The sequence below is a fragment of the Lygodium microphyllum genome, chromosome 2, assembly GCF_053477565.2.
Source record: "Lygodium microphyllum isolate KBCC chromosome 2, Lygodium_microphyllum_v1.1.10, whole genome shotgun sequence".
NCBI lineage: Eukaryota > Viridiplantae > Streptophyta > Polypodiopsida > Schizaeales > Lygodiaceae > Lygodium > Lygodium microphyllum.
The window spans coordinates 123,629,468-123,645,682 of record NC_141136.1 but is presented as its reverse complement, the minus strand read 5'-3'; the positions used below and the strand labels follow the sequence as shown (position 1 = coordinate 123,645,682).

Here is a 16,215-nt window from a genome sequence, read left to right as displayed (position 1 = left end):
TCCATATTCTTGACTTTGTATCGTCCAGGCACGAGCAAGCAGAGCAAAAGGTGTCCTTTCTTGGTGGAAAGTCATGGCGGTATATTGTAGTTAACAAGAACCACGGGTCATACACTATAGGAGGTGGAACGTAAACCAAAAGGATTTACCCCATCCATGGCAAGACCGAATCGTAGATTCCTCGCCTCCTTTGCAAAGTTAGAGAAAGTCCCGTCAATGTGATGCCATGCTTCTGAGTCAGTTGGTGTAATTGTACACCATCAGTGGATCGATTTTTTGCATGCCATGTAGTCAACTTTGCAAAACTCTTGGTTTGAAAAATGTGACGAACACGCGGTATCAGTGGAAAGTGCCTCAAAACCTTCTGCGGAACAGTCTGTCCTTGCAAGTCATTTCGATACCTGTCCGCACCGCACTTGGGACATGTGGCCAACAATTCAAACTCTCCCTGGAAGAGAACACAATCATTGGGGCAAGCATGAATGCAATTATAATCCATGCCTAACTTTCGCAGCATTTGTCTTGCATCATTACGAGACTCAGGCATCGTGTTTTGGGTAGGCAAAATCTAAGATTTCAACGTTCTACAAATTGCAATGAAGCACGTTATTAGAGTACTACATAGCACATTTTAATGGATTTCAATAAAGAATCATACACATCATAATATACCTGAATAGCTCTGTCACACTCGCATCGCTCCATCCATACTTTGTTTGTATGCTCAACAATGCAAGAAGTGTCTTCAAACGGGATACCCAACTTCCATCATACAATGGAATGACAGCCTCCGGAATTAAAGGATCTTGGGATTCGGAGTATGTCGGAAGCAATGATTTGATCATGTCCTCTAACTCGTGCTCCAAAAAAGCAGGAGGATCATCCATGTCTCCAGCATTCTCACCCATAGAAGGGGGTTGAGAGTTATCACCTTCTATGAGACAGTTAGTTATCTCGTATGGAATTTGTATAGAGCGCGGACGAACCCGTCTTACTAGATGCAAGAGATCTGCAGACTGCAATGTATCGACATGGCCCTGACGCTGTAAAGGACGTTAAGGAGCTAACTTCTAAGATAACCCCAAACTGTTATACTTAAATCAATCACATGTCATATATTACGTAATGAGAGAGAACTTACCGCAATCTCGTAATTCAAGACTGCTTGGTCGATTGTCTCAACTCGAAACTCTCCATACCATTGCACATGCTCTATGGACAAACGACGTTTTTGACGAATGGCCAATTTGCATTGCGTGCATGGACAGGGGACACGTTGATGGAACCAAGCCTCACGATCACCACCATGTTGGTCCTGAGTGCTAGACATCTTGACTGCGATGTAATGGATGATAATTTAATAACGATTCTATATTGTATATTGGGACCACTCCATTATATATATTTCAGGTCTTTTTTTTTAAATTTTCGTACCTATCTCTTTGAGTTCGGCTCTAAACTTATCTATCTTTGAGGTCGGCTCTAAACTATGCTCACACACATACATTTTCGTACCTACATTGCAAAGAATAAAAACCAACACAAGAAAAAATTTGAAAATACTCGCTTCCATTTCTCTCTCTTTCAACACTTCCTAACCTACATTGCAAAGCAACAAAAAGCAACACAAATATCGAAGAGAAACCAACACTTTCTAGCCTACATTGCAAAGCAAAACAAAGATTGTAAAGAAACCAAAATAGGGCATACCGTCGTGCTCTCTTCTTCTTCCACGACCTCTTCGTGTGGGCGAAGCTCCTCTCCTCGCATGTGGCTCGCGGCTTGCTTCCTTGCTCACCTCCCTTTCTCTTTCTCTCCGCCTTCGCGCGCTCATTTGAAAGAAACGTTCGGGTTTCGGCGAAATGTTACCGCAGTAAGTCATCGCTATTAGCGTCGCTACCTCCGTCGCTAAAAATGTTGCTATTTGCATCGCCAAATAGCGATGCTAATAGAGATGTTTTTAGCGACGCTAATACCGACGCCGAAAAAAAAAGTTGCTACTTAGCATCGCTATATGTGTGTACCCTTGTAGTGTATGCTCGCGGAGGACCGGTAAGTAGTAATAAATATCATTCCTAATTTGAGAAATCTGTCATTATATGTCAATTTCTATTTCATACTCACAATTATATATGTATTTGCTGTTGCAGGCTCCCTTCGATATGCCACTACAACGAGAGGAGTTTTCTGATGCGGATGAGTCGTAGAGAGCAGATTAGGCTACATAGGATTACTTCCCATCTTGTATTATGTAAGGCCTTATGGCCTCTATCCTCCATATGTAATAGCTAAGTGTATATGATTCGGACTTCTATGTTGTAGCATGACTCCATATACACATCTCCATGTTATTCACCACATATTCATATACAGGTGTATACATATTTGCTTTGTCGCAGTAGCACTTCTCAATTTAAGTTCTGTTATTTTCTTTATCAATGCAGTGCACATTTGTGTTAATTAATGTCATGAAAGTACTTGTTTGCAAAGTCTTATCATTATTTGGTATGGATTGTCTAACTTCTTTAACAGTAGGAATTGTCTCTTAGCCCTGTGTGGCTCTAATTGTGGCAGGGCTGCATCTGCAGCGCTGCCACAAATTTTTTTTTCTACAACCGTCGGTATTAGCGTCGCAAAGTAATTTTGCAATCATCGGTATTAGCATCGGAAATTTCTCTGTAACCATCGCTATTTTTGTCGCTAATTTCGTCGATATTAGTGTTGCTATTTAGCGACACAAATCCTGACAAAATTAGCGACAAAAATAGTGAGGCAAATAGCGACGGTTTTGTAGCGACGCTAATAGCGACGATGGGGATATTTTTCATATATAAAGAAAACGTCGTTATAAACGTCGTTATAGCATGTATATGTTGTAGTGGTTTTAAGCTTAAGCTCTATCCCCGAGGTGTAGGAGAGTCGCAGTGGAGCCACGACAATCAGCCGAGAGGTGCTTCCCTATGTGTATATTACGAGGCATTATGCCTATATGTTATGGGATCTCCCTTTGAGGAGAAGGGAAGGTGAACATTGGACTACATATTGGATATAAACACAAAATCGTCATAAGCATTTAGTGCAAAGTGAGTTTTAGACACTCCTGGCCCGCGAGACCGTGTGGTGGGGTTTTCTATCATATGCATGAGGTCTGGCTAGTGCCATAGCTAGAGTCGGTCCATTTTAGGTTCCATCAATAAGAAAGAAGATCTGTAGGATCTAAGGGATAAATAGAACGATGAAAATCAAGGTCTTGAAAAAAGGACTCTATAAATAACGGGTGATCAGCAATAAAGCTCAATAACTGAGATTGTAGAGGCTTGATATCAGATTTATAGAATACACTCCGAAGACGATGAGGTTCCAAAGCAACATCCTCCAAAGGTAGATGGCAAGCATGTCCCTTACACCAAGACTTTTGCTCATGATAATGCTTCAAACTATCTGCTAGTAGGAGCTCAACTGAGTGCACATACATCAGTGCCTGTAAGATCACATCCCCCACATAAACATTCAAATCCTCCTCATCAAGAATTTGCAAATGGCCTATAAGATACATGAAAGATAGTAACTGGACCTCGTGGGAAACCAAATCATCCACAAATCTATCAAAAACAACTCTCAAGAGATCCGCAAGCCAGAGACTTGACCATCCATCCTCTAGAGGCTCCAAATCCACATTGCTTAGGGAGATATATAAAGCAAATCTCTGCTGGTTATACTTCACCCAAAAGGAAGGAAGAGGTGACACCAATTCAGTATAAGATACAAAATCATTTTGCATGCAATCCATACGCTGTTGAAGGCATTCAACCTTAGCTGAGAACCCATCACATAGTTTAGCTTTTTGTTGCAGCTGATCAAGCTCCTCTTTGGAAGACAAAGCAGAAGATACAGGAGTGGGATGAGAAACTGAAAGAACATCCACTCTTTGGTTAAGTTCTTCAATAAGTTTCTTTTGGGACTCTATAGTTTCTTGAGAGTGCTGCAACTGTTCCTCACTAGTAGCAAATTTACTAGCCAAAGTGACCATTTTCTCAAGGGCATAATTTTTCTCAATCATCAAAGATGCATTGTCCTCCTCCAATTTAGCAATCTTAGATTCTAGCTCTTGAATAGTTACCTTTTGTGAATCCATTAAGGTTGTGGCAGTAGTCATTTGGTTATGGATATCACTGAGTGTAGCGCTTTTGGAAGACAGATCCTCCAGTGCCTTACTGAACTGACTGGTTAAGGAATCCACCTTGCCTTGCATGTAAGTGTAAACACTTGTGTATAGCGTCTAAAGACAAGAAGCGAGGGAGGTTTCTAGAGTAGACTGGACATTGGAAACCATCTGTGGAAGCATGGGTCCAGATAATATGGTTTGTAAAGATGAAGGAATCTGCAAATCTAACTATCCTTCCTTTTGGGCTGCAAATAGATTGGTATAGGAGAGGAATGAAGGAAGGGCACTATGAGGCACAACAAGAGTGGATGTAGATACCAGAGAATCTAGCATAGGAGGATTGGAAGGACCCTTCTTGTGAGAAAACACAACAGGGGACTCTTCATCTTGTGAATTAGGCTGCATAGGCCGAGGAGAAGGAATTGAAGATGTAGGCTACACTGGTAAAGGAGCAGGATCGGGCACTAGAACACCACCAGGAGGAGGTGCAAAAGTGAGGATTCTTTGTAATAAGGCACCATAGGAGACATTACTGTTTTGACCATTCCGTACTTGCTGGAAATGTTGATCCATCTTGGATAATAGGAAGCCTGCCCAATTGAACTTAGTACCCTCTAGAATCTTCATAGAAGCTGTGAATAGTTCTTTGGATAGATACTTGGATACAGACTTGCTTGACATAAACCAGTCCTGGAGGAAGTGACATAGCTGCTTCCATATGGGAGAAGAGATATGGGCAACAGATACCCCTGAACTATTAATGAGCTGGTTAAGGAGCAAGGGGTAGAAGTTTCCTTCTTCATCAGCATAACAATCTCTTCACTCAGCAGTGAGTAACTGGTTATCGCTGGGCATAAATGAAGCAGAAATGGTAAAGCACAGTGATTCCAATATTATCTACAGATAAACAGAAGGTGTGGCTATAAATGAGACCAGACTGGTTTTTGTATGAAGCTAAGAAGGAGTAACAAAGTTTCTCATCCATAGATGGCAATGTGAGGGCAACAAATGGTCGGAGGCTCGCATGTCGGATGCAATCTACCTCTAAAAGGAGAGAATAATCATGGACTACAAGGGGAACATGTTGTACCACAATCAGAGGGGTAGAAGTAGGGGCCATTCCAGACTATAATAAAAACCCACATACACAAAACCATGAATAAAAAGAGAAAACCTGCAAAACCCACAAACAAAACCACCACTGAGATCATCGATAGAAAATGGACTGAGGACAAGACATGACCTATTCACATTTGCGACTAAAAGCTTGGTGATATGTAATACAATCAGGCACCCAAAACCCCGTAGACAAGCACTCAAAAAGAACAAAACTCAACCACACCGTATCCCACACACTGACTCAAAAAATCATGACTGAACCAAAGACTCTAACTGAAAATATAATGAGCATCGATTAGATCAAGGTTAGACTGATAATCCCAAATCCCATGTAATGTTCAACGTCCTACAATGCGGTGAAGTGGATGGGTGAAACTAATGACTCATTTTGATTAGATGATCAATTAAGCACAGTTCATTGTTAATTCAATTCGTTAATGCATGGTGAGTCGAAAGCGTAGCCCAGCTCCTCTCAGACTTGACACGACTTGACTGAACTGGGTCTCTACTAATGGAGTTCATTGTTACATTTACATGATGTATGGCACTTGAGTTCATGCATGCGTAACTTTGGGGGGTTCATTTTAATTACAATTTAAATGTGTCTGTAATGGTTGTACGCTGTCGTGTTGCTGCGCATCCGAGTCGTATACACCTCCATTTCTTTTGTTGTGCATTTGTGTTAATTTCTGCGTGTGATTCATTGTTTGTGTGATGCATTTTGATAATCCGCATCCAATGTATATATTCCCTTAGTGCATGCGTATGATTTTGTTTGGATGTGTGATGTGTGTGTATTAGAAAAATATGAAAAAACTGATGCCAAAGGACATTATCAAGCTGATTATTTCAATGATGAACTTTAAGAAATGATGCAGGACATGCATATGACGCCAAACAAGGTGACCTTTGAAATCGTCATTAATGGTTTTGCCAAAGCAAACAGAGTTAAAATGGTGCTGGAACTTCTGGATGAAATGAAGATTATGGCGGTGATGACAATTGCGAAGGCACTTGAGCAAGCAGATGTGCAGTGGAGTAGTTCTCTTGTAATAGGAATTTTAAGATTCCTCAAAAGCATAAAAGCTTCTTGGGTTTTTTTAATTGGTGGAAAGACACTGCTAGACTCATGCTAAAATTGGTTTCCTAATCGCTGTTTTGGGACAGGACAGCCTGGTTTCAAAAGGGGTTTTTTTAGAATTTTGGGAACAGGCCTTCATGGAGTAACGTGGTAAGAGGAAGATAAAAAAAAGAAAGAGGAGAATCTCTCGCTCTCTCTCTGTGTCTGTGTCTGGATCATACAACCCGCAGGATCTTACGCCCCGCAGAGCTCCCTTATCAGAGAACCTCCCAGACACATTTTACCGCACGCCTTGCCTCCCCTTTCAGGCAAATGAACGATGATGACGTCTCTTCTGAAATACGGCGCTTGGTGGCCTTCATCAAATACGACGCGGAAGAGAAAGCTCGGGAGATTGTCATTTCTGCCGAAGAGGAGTTCCAGCTCCTGAAGCTACAGTATGTGGAAGACGAGAAACGTAAAATCAACCAGGAATACGAGAGGAAGGAGAAGCAACTGGAGATTCGCAGGAAAATCTCAATGCTTCTCACTTGCGGGTGCTTCAACTGCAAGATCACCTGGTTAATGATATCAAGAAAGGTGCAGAAAAGCGAATTTATTCATTCAGCATGACAGACCATTATGCATACAAGCAGTTGATGAAAGATCTCATTGTGCGAGGAGTTACAAACTGCCTGCATGCTTCGTGGCTCAATTTTGAGCGATAATTGTATGCATCGGTGGGCTCAGAAGCTTCAGACTGAGGGGTGTCCATACACATGCCCTCTTTCTTCTTACTTCTTTTGGGGCACCTACCATCGGTGGTCTGAAAGCGAGGACGTTTGGCTTTTTAATCCTGACGAAGGTCCTTATTGAGTTGTAAAGGCTAGTTGAGGTCAGCAGCCATGGCTCTTCAGAATATTGGTGCCAGCAACAAGAATGATGCTTTCCACCTCTACAATCGAATCCAGAATATGTCCAGCTGAATAATTACACCTTCGTCACTCTCCTCAAAGGCTGATCTGTGCTTGTCAATTTCGAATCAGGACATACCGTATACGATGACGTTGTCAAGGAAGGCCTGGAAGGTGATCCTTTTCATTGGCAACACTTTGGTAGAATATACTGTAACTGTGGTTGCCTCCTAGATGCTCAGTGCATTTTCTGGAGTCTGCAGGACCCTGGATGGCAAACCAAAGAACGAAGCATGCATTATGTGTTGTTTCCTTGATTGTGGACAGCAGATTTCAATAGGACTGTTATACCACGAATGCAACAAGCATCTAATACTACTACTTTTTATCAAACTTAATCAATTGTGAGGCTTTCAGATGGTTCCAATCATCTCGCGGTGAAGTGGCTGTGACATTATCCTATTCTTTAGCCATAAATTCATTCAACACAAGATGGAATTTGTGATTCTATATAGCTTGCAATTAGCTTTGCTGGTGGCTACATAACAGGAATTTTCTGTCAATGACTCACAACTAGCTGTCAATCTTCTGTCATTCCTAAACAACTCAAAGGATGAACAATTTGTTGTAACTGCTTTTCATGTATGAAAGAGGAGATCACTACATTAAATGCTGAAAAGAAGAACATGAGAACACCTGAATGGAAACAGTTTATGATGAACTTCAGTTGAACTTCAGTTTATTATGAACATGAACTTCTTGTAACTCATTTGACAAGGAATATAGTGAACTTTGGCATCAAATTTTTGAGTTCTTCTTATTAATCTCTTTCATTGCTATACCTTGAACCCCGTGTTCTGCAGCCCTTGCGTGAACTCTACGACAACGCGTACACTTGTGAATTAGTTTTTAGAAAATTAGGTGGGTTATTGTGCCAAAATGCTCGTGCAACAGCGGGGTTCCTTTTACAATTAACTTTCAGTTCATTTTATTTATAATGTTATGATGTGCATTTTGTTAATTTGGTGTGTGCAATGATCAATTGATTTTTATTACAATTAAATGTGTGTTACGATCCAATGTGAGAGAGGGAAAAAGAGAAAAAACTTGGCAATTTGTGCGTCTGTCAGCAAAGTCTGAGACCATGTTCGTGAAAAAGGAAAGACACAATTCACAAATATTCCACACAACAGACAAAAGGTCGACTAAAATTAGTCGTCGTGTCATACAGAAAAATGAAAAAAACAACTAACACATTGACTAAAAATAATAAAATAAATGATATGCATGACCAGAACAAAAAGATGGATATGTTGGGATGTTGAATGGATTGGGACTTATGGTTATGATTTTTTTGGGTTTTGTTTGTGTTTTGTTTTGTTTTTTTGTTGGGTATTTTTTTTAAAGGACAAAAATTCATAAAGCAAAATGAAGGAAAAATATGTTGGTTTCATGTTGATGTGTATCAAAATATCAATCCAAATGGAAAAACAGATTGGGTTTCAAACAATAATGTGTCGAAAGTTTGTTGTTTGTTTGGGGGTTTTATTTTGTTGTTGTTGTTTTTTTAAAATAAAAAAGGGTGTTTTGGAGTTTTTTTGTTTTTTTGTTAAAAAAATAATGTGAAAATGAGATTTTAGTAATCAAACATGATCATCAAGTGTCAAGAAAGGTAACCAGATGTAATTAACATTTTTCAGCTCATTATTGGGATTTAAAATGATTTTTTTGAGAATTAAAGAATTTTGAAGTTTCAAGTTTTCTGTAAATTTTTAATGAAATTTTGAGTTTGAAAAATATTGCAATTGTTTGTAAAAATATTGGAGATTATTCATGAATTTCTATGTATTTTTGTGGATTTTAATTAAATTTTAATGATTTTTTAAAAATTTTATGTGTTTTTAGGGTGTTCGAGATGGAAAGTACCCGGGACTGCATACAATGGCTGCTAAACATCCCACCACACGAACAAGGTAGACGCACGTCCCCATGCGTGAATGCACACGAACAACAAGAACATGCACACCGAGGCGATACATGATCCACAATGGCGAAGGGAATGGTAGATGTGGGGCTGTAACATCTCCCCTCGCCCCCCTTCGTGACCCCCCTACTATCCCCCTATAGGAACTTCCCCCCTTTAAAATTTTTCAAATTTTTTATCTCTCCCTCTCTCTCCCCCTACCTTGTGCATGGCGGGGGGGGGGAGAAGAGAGAGAGAGAGAGAGAGAGAGAGGGGGGGGGGTGAAGTGTGGGAGATGGGGGGCCATGCAGCCCCCATGTGGCGAGCGGCACCGCCTTGCCACTTCCCCTCCACTTATAAAGCTCTCCCCCCCCCACTCATCTAGAGACGATGCACCCCCTCCATTACAGCATAGGCGGCCCTCCTCCCTAGCATCCAGATGGAGACTGCGCCCCCCTTCCCTATGTCCCCACCTTCTCCCTGGGGAAGCTGGTGCACGGGCCCATGGGCCTTCGACTGAAGGACACCCCCCCTCCGTTCACAGTAACAGCCCCCCCTTGGGCTTCGACCATAGTAGCCACCCCCTCCTCAGTTGCCAGTCACTCCAGGTCCTCCCCAGGGCCTTTCGAACAAAGCCACCTCCCCCCTGATTGCCAGCCAGCTGCGGGCCCGTGATGAGGAGAGAAGGAGAAGGAGAGAAGAAGGAGTGGGAGAGAGAAAAGAAGGAGAGAAGAAGAAGGAGTGGGAGAGAGAAGGGAAGAAGAGGGAGAGAAGAAGAAGGAGAGGGAGAGAGAAGGGAAGAAGAGGGAGAGAAGAAGAAGGAGAGGGGGAGAGAAGGGAAGAAGGGGGAGAGAAGAAGAAGTGGGAGAGAGTAGAGAAGAAGAGGGAGAGAAGAAGAAGGAGAGGGAGAGAGGAGAGAAGAAGAGGGAGAGAAGGAGAAAAGGGAAAGAAGGAGGAGAGGAGAGAAGAAGTGAAGGAAGGCGAGGGAGAGAAGGAGAGAAGAAGTGAAGGAAGGAGAGGGAGAGAAGAAGAGTAGTGAGAGAGAAGAAGAAGAGGGAGAAGAGGAGGAGAAGAGAAGGAGAAGAAGAAGGAGAAGAGGATGGAGGAGAGAAGAAGAGAAGGAGAGGAAGAAGAGAGAGGGAGTAGAGGAAGAGAAGAAGAGAAAAGAAGAAGAAGAGAAGTAGTGAGAGAGAAGGAGAGGAGGAACAGAATAAGAAGAAGAGAAGAAGTAGAAGAAGAAGAGGAGAGGGAGAGAAGAAGAGAAGGAGAGGAAGAAGAGAGAGGGAGTAGAGGAAGAGAAGAAGAGAAAAGAAGAAGAAGAGAAGTAGTGAGAGAGAGAGAGAGAGAAAGAAAGAGAGGAAGTGAGAGTTGGTGTGTAGCCTCGAGGAGTCGCGTTTGTGAAGCCAGCCTTTTGGCGAAGGACCCCCCCCATCTAAGGACCCTTCCTACCGGAGCCTAGCATCCTGAAATCCATCAAGGTCTGGATTATCCAATCTCCATGGGAAAATGGCTCCCAAGAAGAAAGTCGCGGGAAGCGTAGGTGCCAAAGCTACCGTTGGTACCGGTAATGCGAGAGAGGCAAGTAGAGCGACCAACGTGATGAATGCCCCTATGATCACAAATCAAACCCAGGTTCTTTAAGCTTTGTAATTAATTATGTTTTATTTCTCGTGAAATAAATGAAGGGGTTAGCTACGTGCATGGAACACGGACAAGTCTTAGGCCCTAGGTTGCATGCGCGAAATGATAGAATATGGAGTTCACATAAGTTTATATGCATGAAATGATAGCTTTTACACACATAAAATGATAAGGTTTTCGCATTACTTCACATAAAATAATAGCTTTTAACCCAATTCACTGCATGAATAGTCATTTAGAATTCATGTTTCGCAATCATGATTAAAAGAAACACATGAAATGTTAGTTTCCGTTCGTAAGATAGATTTGCACCATAGGAAAGAAACCTAGACTTTCATATACTCCCTTATAAAAAAACGCAATAGCATCCTAAGATTGCAAACCAGTTTTTCATGCGCAAGGATGATAGAGTGCATTAAAGTAACAATTATTCATTCACATGTCGATATATGTTAACTCGTACACTCAATGGGATTGCATGATAAATATTGATGGAACAGTAGTTCTAAGAGAAATTCCATTTAGAGATCCTTGTCCAAACTCTAGCCGATAGATGAAGATTGGATAACCTATTGCTAATCATGTTGGAATCTCGTTAATGTACTCTTGATGATGTACTAGCAATATGGGTTAACACTTGGTAACCTATGATATTAGATAGCTACTCTAGGAATTGGGTTGATCTTCTACCCTAAATAGGTAGCAAGGATTAAGGAAGGTCAAGATGAAATCACTTAGATCATTCAAAGGATCTAGAAGGAATCTGTTAAATTGTCCTTGCGAAGCCCTAGCTCAAGGGGGAGAGCAGACTTTATGATAGTTGATTTATGCTAAGCATGTTACTTGGAACTGTTGAAATGGTTTTAGCGAAGGCCGATCTTGTTAAAGATGGATTGTTGACCCAAGTTATGCTTGGTTGTTTGAAAGGTTATGAAAGTGTTTTGATACATCCAAGTTAAATTCTGGTTGTGCATGCAATGGGATTGCGATGCCTTGAAGCAAGAGGTTGTGCATTCAACCATTGTTAATGTGGTTTTGGTGGATGTTAACCCAAGTGGGGGGTGTGGTTGATGAGGTTGATTTTCTGAAGGGTTAATTAAGGAAGGATGGTGCTAGCTACCCCCCGCGAATCGCCAAACCCTAACTAAGGGGGTTATGAATCCGCGACAGGAATGTGGACCGAACCTGCCGCGAGAGGTCTCTCTGTGGAAATTACTTGGCGTAGGAGGATGCTTGGGTGCCTGTGGGGGCTCTGGCCATAAATCCCAATGCCTCCAAGCCCTACACAAGTGTTCTACGTGACTCCAGATGGGATCTCGAGGCCTTGATACTAGTTACAAGGAGGAATCTTGGGAGGATAAACCTTCGGGTTTTTATTGCCTGAAGACGGAAGGATTTTTCTGCGGAGGCAGAAAGGAACACTTAATTCTCCTGTATGGGTCGGAGACAAACATTAATCTGAAGATAAGTTAAGGAAGTGTTTCATCTTGTTTTATCTTGCTTTTGTGTCAGTGCCCTAAATTACGTAAAGGAACATGTGATTAACGGGTTAATTAAGAAAGCTGCTTTTATGTGTCAACATGATGTGGTAGGTAATTAGATAACTAAAACAACCCCCGAGGGAAGTGTGGTGGATGTGACCAATGGGTCTATCCTACAGAAGGGTGGTCTCGGTTAGCCGAGAGCTTTCCTCAAAGGAAACATTAACGAGAAATGTTAGGAAAAAGTCGGTCTATGACCTTAGACAATGTTGGCTAGGAACTCGTACTTCAGGTCGATCCTGGTGGGAACGGCCGGATAAGTCCCGTTGTGGGGCAAACTCGACAGACCCTAGTTGGCAAACCCCGTGTCATTCCTTGAGAGTGCTGAGCGGCATCTTCTAGATATATCTCTCGATGGACTACTAAGACGTGTCTCGTAATTTGAGGAGCGGGCACGTTACAGTTGGTATCAGATCCAAAACTTCTTAATGATACATGATTGATTAATGTTCAGTTCATGGATAGTGTTTTGATACATCCAAGTTTGGTTGTGCATGCAATGGGATTGTGATGCCTTGAAGCAAGAGGTTGTGCATTCAACCGTTGTTAATGTAGTTTTGGATGTTAACCCAAGTGGGGTGTGGTTGATGATTTCATGGCCGGGTCAGTGATAATTGATTGCCATGGGAACAAAAGGATGTTTTCCTAGTTAAAGGATGTTAGGCTGGTTGCTTTAGATGTGGTTGATTTCCTAAAGGGTTAATTAAGGAAGGATGGCACTAGCTACCCCCCGCGAACTGCCAAACCCTAACCAAGGGGGTTATGAATCCGCGCCGTGAATGTGAACCGAACCCTCCGTGAGAGGTCTCTCCGTGGAAATTACTTCGCGTAGGAGGATACTTGGGTGCCAGTGGGGGCTCTGGCCGTAAATCCCAATGCCTCCGGGCCCTACTCAAGTGTTCTACGTGACTCGAGATGGGATCTCGAGGCCTTGATACTAGTTATAAGGCAGAATCTAGGGAGGATAAACCTTCAGGTTTTTATTGCCGGAAGACGAAAGGATTTTTCTACGGAGGCAGAAAGGAACACTTAATTCTCCTGTATGGGCAGGAGACAGACATTAATTTGAAGATAAGTTAAGGAAGTGTTTCATCTTGTTTTATCTTGTTTTCATGTCAGTGCCCTAAATTACGTAAAGGAACATGTGATTAATAGGTTAATTAAGGAAGTTGCTTTTATGTGTCAACATAATGTGACATGTAATTAAATAACTAAAACAACCCGCGAGGGAAGCATGGTGGATGTGACCAATGGGTCTATCCTATGGAAGGGTGGTCTCGGTTAGCCGAGAGCTTTCCTAAAAGGAAATGTTAGGTCTATAACCTTAGACAATGTTGGCTAGAAACCTGGACTTCAGGTCAATCCTAGTGGGAACGGCCGCATAAGTTCCGTTGCCAGGCAGACTCGAGAGACCCTAGTTGGCAAACCCTGTGTCATTCCTTGAGAGTGCCGGGCGACGTCTTCTAGATATATCTCTCAATGGTCTGCTAAGACATGTCCCACAATCTGAGGAGCGAGCACGTTACAGGGACAGCCCGCGGGGGGGGGGATCGTAGGGCTACGGGTTTAAGTTTGGAAGGGGCAGGGGGTTTTTGGTGGGATGTAGGAGGGAAGGGTGTGAAAGGAGGCTAAGGAGAGGTGGGTGGAAGGGGTTGGGTCTGGTTAAAGGGAAGAGGGTTTGGTTTGGGGGGTGGTTAAGTTATTTAGTGGGAGGGGGTTTGAAGGGATGGCGGGCAAGAGGGGGAGGAGGGAAGGGAGGGTGGTGGTAGGGGGAGTGTGAGAGATGGTAGAGGAGGTGAGCGACAGAGGTCCAGGCGGAGGTGACATGCGGTGGCCCAGGAGACGTCTGGGGGCGATGTCGGCGTCCGACGGTTGCGAAGGTGGGCGGCCTGCGGTGGAAAAAGGAGGAAGTGGAGAAGAAATAGAAGGAGAAGAAGAGAGGGAGAGGGAGGAAGATGGTAGGAGGAAGGGGAGAGGTGAGAGGGGAGAGGCAGAGATGGTCAGGGGGAGAGAAAGAGGGGGAGAGAGAGAAAGAAAAGAAAGAAAGAAAGAAAGAAAGAAAAAAAGAAAGAAGAGGAGAGAGAGGGGGTTGGGATGCGGGTGGTTGGAGGGAGGAAAAAAATAAAAAATAAAATTAATAAAATTAAAATTAAAATTTAAAAAATTCCAAAAAAGGTTGTTTGTTTGTGTGTTTTAAAATTTGTGTTTGCGTTAAATTGCAAAAAGAAGGTTTTTTAGAAAGAAAAATTGAAAAGGAGAAGGGGCTCGTTTGTGTCCCGCACACATGCGTGGGGCGAGGGAAAAAAAATTACGACGGAGAAATGCGACGGGGTAAGGACATTGACACACGAAGCAGAGATGCCACGGGGGCGGCTCGAGGCGCTTAAACCCGAAAACGCGCGTGCACGCACGAGGTGAGAGATACGACAACACACTGAAAGAAAGAAAAAGTAATAAAATACAAACCATACCGTGGAATGAAAGACCATAAAAAGGAAAAATGTGCCCCGAGACAAGGGGAAGATGTCAAAAAAATGGAACACGGGTTCAGGGGCGAAATCAGGGTGTTCACATGGGAAAAACATGAAAAACAGCTCCAAAAATACATACGGGGATGAATATTGGAAAGTTCGCTTGTCGGAACACAAGGCAAAAAGAAAGAAAAATGTGCCAAATAATGTGCCTGACAAGCCTATCATGTCAAAACACGGTTCCGACCGAGAGGACACATTCATATGGGAAAAACCCAAAAAATGGACCCGAAAATGGGCTCAAAAAGTAATACGAAAAGAACCGAGCAACGAAACGAATGGTAGTAAAAAGGAAAAATGTCCAAAGGAAGGGGATTCACAAGAGTGTCATGTCAAAACTCACTTCTGGTGGAGTTAGAAGGGGTTCACATGTGAAAAACACAAAAAACAGAACAAAAAACATATTGAAAAATTAATAACGAAAAATCCAGCAATCAAATAGGGTGGAGAAAAAATGAAAAATGTGGGGAAAGACTAATGGGACATAGCGGTCAAATGAAATTAGAACTCCAATGAAAATTAGGGCATGTTCCCATGGAAAAATGTGAAAAATGTGCACAAAAATGGCCCGAAAACGCGCCAAAATTAAGATCGGATGAACTGCATCAGAAGGACAGGGAGAAAAAAGGAAAAATTTCAGGGGAATATGGAGGGCAAGGGTATCATGTCAGATTGGTGTTCCAAAGCAATAAAGGCATGTTCACATGGCAACACGTCAAAGGTACGAGAAATTCTTCAAAAATTAATAATTATGGAACTGGTGATTGGAACAGGGGGCTGAAAAAAGAAAAAGTATATCATTCAAAGGGATGAATAGGGCAATAAGGGGGATGTGGATTTCAGTGAACGTAGGGTGTGTTCACATGGAAAACCATTAAAATAAGGAAGAAAGAGAAATAGAGAAGGAATGGCCCCAAGAGGGGGTGAAAGTGGACAAGTGGGTGGGGAAGGGACCCCATCAGGGTAAAAATAGGTCATGGCATACATGTAGGATTAAACTGAGGCATATGCAGGGGGTATGCATCATAGACGTGCAGGGACGCATCCCCGCACTTAAAACCTTAACGGATAGGGTTAGATGCATCAACACAGCCTAGGACTTGTCAGCCTACTAGACTTTGATGCCCCCACACTTAACACATAACATACACTTGCAATCATAAGGATAGGGTTAGAAAAACTTGGCCCAGTTCATGTATGATTGAAGGAGTCGTCATTGCTACAGAAGGGTTGGAGTCGGCTACAGGAGGTACCAGAGCTCGCTCTAGCATTCAGACAGCA

At 42.5% G+C, this 16,215-nt stretch overlaps 1 pseudogene; it reads left to right on the top strand.

The window, feature by feature from the left end:
* The first annotated feature begins 6,554 nt into the window (after positions 1 to 6,554).
* Positions 6,555 to 7,072, top strand: LOC148040270 (V-type proton ATPase subunit E pseudogene; annotated as a pseudogene).
* The last annotated feature ends 9,143 nt before the right edge of the window (positions 7,073 to 16,215 follow it).